The 5,000-nt window shown below is 50.6% G+C and overlaps 4 pseudogenes; all 4 read right to left on the bottom strand.

Annotated features, from left to right (window-relative positions):
• Positions 1-714: 714 nt before the first annotated feature.
• On the bottom strand, positions 715-831 carry LOC137329562 (U2 spliceosomal RNA; annotated as a pseudogene).
• A 961-nt stretch (positions 832-1,792) lies between these two features.
• Positions 1,793-1,909, bottom strand: LOC137329561 (U2 spliceosomal RNA; annotated as a pseudogene).
• A 961-nt stretch (positions 1,910-2,870) lies between these two features.
• LOC137329382 (U2 spliceosomal RNA) lies at positions 2,871-2,987 on the bottom strand (annotated as a pseudogene).
• Positions 2,988-3,952: 965 nt separating this feature from the next.
• On the bottom strand, positions 3,953-4,069 carry LOC137329229 (U2 spliceosomal RNA; annotated as a pseudogene).
• Positions 4,070-5,000: the final 931 nt, after the last annotated feature.

Raw genomic sequence — 5,000 nt, 5'->3', positions numbered from 1 at the left:
CTTCCCTGTGTCCGTCCCTCCATGCCTTCCCCCCAGGACTTCCTTCTGAACACCTTTGTCGTTTGAGCGAGGGCCAAAAGCCTGCCTGTGAAAGGGAAGGATCAGCCGGTCAGCCCCCTGTTGGTCGCTGCTGCCAGTGCAGCAGGCGTGCGTGTGTATTCGGCCTCGTGTCCAGGTCCCTCAGGGACTTGAGGCAACTCTCCCCGGTGGTCTCGTGGTCAGGACCGGGCTTCGAATCCCGGTTGGGGGGGGATGACTTTCTGCTGCAGATTAATTGGCACCTCTGAAAGAAAGTCTCCCCTCCTGAGCGTAAAGCTCCACCCTCACCACCACCACCACCGCCACCTTTTCCTCCCCTTGACAAACAGACAGACAGACAGACAGACAGACAGTCAGTCCAGTTCGGGAGCGCAGCTTTCATTTGGAAGCAGACCCTGCTTGTTTAAAGTCAACGACGCCAAGTTATTTTGCACTTTGAATTATATCGCTCCGTGCGAGCGGCACTCAGCCTTGGAGAAGAAAAAAATACCACTGAGCTGAGAAAGTTCTTTTTAAAAAGGTTTCCTTCCACAGCAGCTCTGAGTGAGAGAGAGAGAGAGATATCAGCTTTATTCTCAGTAATAATACACACACACACACACACACACACACACACACACACACACACAGAGACACTGGGAAAGAGCTGATTTTCCTTTTGAATATCTCCCCACGGGGAGCTGCACCGTTCCCAGAAACACTGCAATACTGGGTCGATGCGTGGAGTGGACGGAGCAAGCCCCTATTCCATCTCCCTGTTCTAAAAATCAATTAAAAATAATAATAAATAATATGTGTGTGTGTGTGTGTGTGTGTGTGTGTGTGTGTGTCGGTGTCAGTATCAGTCAGTGAGTCAGTGTCTCTCTCTCTCTCTCTCTCACTCAGAGCTGCTGTGGAAGGAAACTTTTTTAAAAAGAACTTGCATATTGAAAGAAAGATGTGTCTCAAGCTGCCGGGCCCTGTCCATTGTCATGTCAATGGCAGGACTGCTTTCACCAGGAACCCGTTTTTCTGGGTCAGAGGTTCCAGGGGACCTGTTTTGTGCGGACTTCCCTGTGTCCGTCCCTCCCTGCCTGCCTTCCCCCCAGGACTTCCTTCTGAACACCTTTGTCGTTTCAGCGAGGGCCAAAAGCCTGCCTGTGAAAGGGAAGGATCAGCCGGTCAGCCCCCTGTTGGTCGCTGCTGCCAGTGCAGCAGGCGTGCGTGTGTATTCGGCCTCGTGTCCAGGTCCCTCAGGGACTTGAGGCAACTCTCCCCGGTGGTCTCGTGGTCAGGACCGGGCTTCGAATCCCGGTCGGGGGGGATGGCTTTCTGCTGCAGATTAATTGGCACCTCTGAAAGAAAGTCTCCCCTCCTGAGCGTAAAGCTCCACCCTCACCACCACCGCCGCCTTTTCCACCCCTTGACAAACAGACAGACAGACAGACAGTCAGTCCAGTTCGGGAGCGCAGCTTTCATTTGGAAGCAGACCCTGCTTGTTTCAAGTCAACGACGCCAAGTTATTTTGCACTTTGAATTATATCGCTACGTGCGAGCGGCACTCAGCCTTGGAGAAGAAAAAAATACCACTGAGCTGAGAAAGTTCTTTTTAAAAAGGTTTCCTTCCACAGCAGCTCTGAGTGAGAGAGAGAGAGGGAGAGAGAGAGAGAGAGAGATATCAGCTTTATTCTCAGTAATAATACACACACACACACACACACACACACAGAGACACTGGGAAAGAGCTGATTTTCCTTTTGAATATCTCCCCACGGGGAGCTGCACCGTTCCCAGAAACACTGCAATACTGGGTCGATGCGTGGAGTGGACGGAGCAAGCCCCTATTCCATCTCCCTGTTCTAAAAATCAATTAAAAATAATAATAAATAATATGTGTGTGTGTGTGTGTGTGTGTGTGTGTGTGTGTGTCGGTGTCAGTATCAGTCAGTGAGTCAGTGTCTCTCTCTCTCTCTCTCTCACTCAGAGCTGCTGTGGAAGGAAACTTTTTTAAAAAGAACTTGCATATTGAAAGAAAGATGTGTCTCAAGCTGCCGGGCCCTGTCCATTGTCATGTCAATGGCAGGACTGCTTTCACCAGGAACCCGTTTTTCTGGGTCAGAGGTTCCAGGGGACCTGTTTTGTGCGGACTTCCCTGTGTCCGTCCCTCCCTGCCTGCCTTCCCCCCAGGACTTCCTTCTGAACACCTTTGTCGTTTCAGCGAGGGCCAAAAGCCTGCCTGTGAAAGGGAAGGATCAGCCGGTCAGCCCCCTGTTGGTCGCTGCTGCCAGTGCAGCAGGCGTGCGTGTGTATTCGGCCTCGTGTCCAGGTCCCTCAGGGACTTGAGGCAACTCTCCCCGGTGGTCTCGTGGTCAGGACCGGGCTTCGAATCCCGGTCGGGGGGGATGGCTTTCTGCTGCAGATTAATTGGCACCTCTGAAAGAAAGTCTCCCCTCCTGAGCGTAAAGCTCCACCCTCACCACCACCGCCGCCTTTTCCACCCCTTGACAAACAGACAGACAGACAGACAGTCAGTCCAGTTCGGGAGCGCAGCTTTCATTTGGAAGCAGACCCTGCTTGTTTCAAGTCAACGACGCCAAGTTATTTTGCACTTTGAATTATATCGCTACGTGCGAGCGGCACTCAGCCTTGGAGAAGAAAAAAATACCACTGAGCTGAGAAAGTTCTTTTTAAAAAGGTTTCCTTCCACAGCAGCTCTGAGTGAGAGAGAGAGAGGGAGAGAGAGAGAGAGAGAGATATCAGCTTTATTCTCAGTAATAATACACACACACACACACACACACACACAGAGACACTGGGAAAGAGCTGATTTTCCTTTTGAATATCTCCCCACGGGGAGCTGCACCGTTCCCAGAGACACTGCAATACTGGGTCGATGCGTGGAGTGGACGGAGCAAGCCCCTATTCCATCTCCCTGTTCTAAAAATCAATTAAAAATAATAATAAATAATATGTGTGTGTGTGTGTGTGTGTGTGTGTGTGTGTGTGTGTCGGTGTCAGTATCAGTCAGTGAGTCAGTGTCTCTCTCTCTCTCTCTCTCTCTCTCTCACTCAGAGCTGCTGTGGAAGGAAACTTTTTTAAAAAGGACTTGCATATTGAAAGAAAGATGTGTCTCAAGCTGCCGGGCCCTGTCCATTGTCATGTCAATGGCAGGACTGCTTTCACCAGGAACCCGTTTTTCTGGGTCAGAGGTTCCAGGGGACCTGTTTTGTGCGGACTTCCCTGTGTCCGTCCCTCCCTGCCTGCCTTCCCCCCAGGACTTCCTTCTGAACACCTTTGTCGTTTGAGCGAGGGCCAAAAGCCTGCCTGTGAAAGGGAAGGATCAGCCGGTCAGCCCCCTGTTGGTCGCTGCTGCCAGTGCAGCAGGCGTGCGTGTGTATTCGGCCTCGTGTCCAGGTCCCTCAGGGACTTGAGGCAACTCTCCCCGGTGGTCATGTGGTCAGGACCGGGCTTCGAATCCCGGTCGGGGGGGATGACTTTCTGCTGCAGATTAATTGGCACCTCTGAAAGAAAGTCTCCCCTCCTGAGCGTAAAGCTCCACCCTCACCACCACCGCCGCCTTTTCCACCCCTTGACAAACAGACAGACAGACAGACAGACAGTCAGTCCAGTTCGGGAGCGCAGCTTTCATTTGGAAGCAGACCCTGCTTGTTTCAAGTCAACGACGCCAAGTTATTTTGCACTTTGAATTATATCGCTACGTGCGAGCGGCACTCAGCCTTGGAGAAGAAAAAAATACCACTGAGCTGAGAAAGGTCTTTTTAAAACGGTTTCCTTCCACAGCAGCTCTGAGTGAGAGAGAGAGAGAGAGAGAGAGATATCAGCTTTATTCTCAGTAATAATACACACACACACACACACACACACTCAGAGACACTGGGAAAGAGCTGTTTTTCCTTTTGAATATCTCCCCACAGGGAGCTGCACCGTTCCCAGAAACACTGCAATACTGGGTCGATGCGTGGAGTGGACAGAGCAAGCCCCTTTTCCATCTCCCTGTTCTAAAAATCAATTTAAAATAATAATAAATAATATGTGTGTGTGTGTGTGTGTGTGTGTCGGTGTCAGTATCAGTCAGTCAGTCAGTGTCTCTCTCTCTCTCTCCCTCACACTCAGAGCTGCTGTGGAAGGAAACTTTTTTAAAAAGAACTTGCATATTGAAAGAAAGATGTGTCTCAAGCTGCCGGGCCCTGTCCATTGTCATGTCAATGGCAGGACTGCTTTCACCAGGAACCCGGTTTTGTGGGTCAGAGGTTCCAAAGGACCTGTTTTGTGCGGACTTCCCTGTGTCCGTCCCTCCCTGCCTGCCTTCCCCCCAGGACTTCCTTCTGAACAGCTTTGTCGTTTAAAATAATAATAAATAATATGTGTGTGTGTGTGTGTGTGTGTGTGTGTGTGTGTGTCGGTGTCAGTATCAGTCAGTGAGTCAGTGTCTCTCTCTCTCTCTCTCTCTCTCTCTCTCTCACTCAGAGCTGCTGTGGAAGGAAACTTTTTTAAAAAGGACTTGCATATTGAAAGAAAGATGTGTCTCAAGCTGCCGGGCCCTGTCCATTGTCATGTCAATGGCAGGACTGCTTTCACCAGGAACCCGGTTTTCTGGGTCAGAGGTTCCAGGGGACCTGTTTTGTGCGGACTTCCCTGTGTCCGTCCCTCCCTGCCTGCCTTCCCCCCAGGACTTCCTTCTGAACACCTTTGTCGTTTAAAATAATAATAAATAGTATGTGTGTGTGTGTGTGTCGGTGTCAGTATCAGTCAGTCAGTCAGTGTCTCTCTCTCTCTCTCTCTCTCTCTCTCACTCAGAGCTGCTGTGGAAGGAAACTTTTTTAAAAAGAACTTGCTTATTGAAAGAAAGATGTGTCTCAAGCTGCCGGGCCCTGTCCATTGTCCTGTCAATGGCAGGACTGCTTTCACCAGGAACCCGTTTTTCTGGGTCAGAGGTTCCAGGGGACCTGTTTTGTGCGGAC

Source organism: Heptranchias perlo, chromosome 12, assembly GCF_035084215.1.
Source record: "Heptranchias perlo isolate sHepPer1 chromosome 12, sHepPer1.hap1, whole genome shotgun sequence".
NCBI lineage: Eukaryota > Metazoa > Chordata > Chondrichthyes > Hexanchiformes > Hexanchidae > Heptranchias > Heptranchias perlo.
The sequence above is the reverse complement of the archived record's forward strand: the minus strand, read 5'-3'. Positions and strand labels throughout refer to the sequence as shown.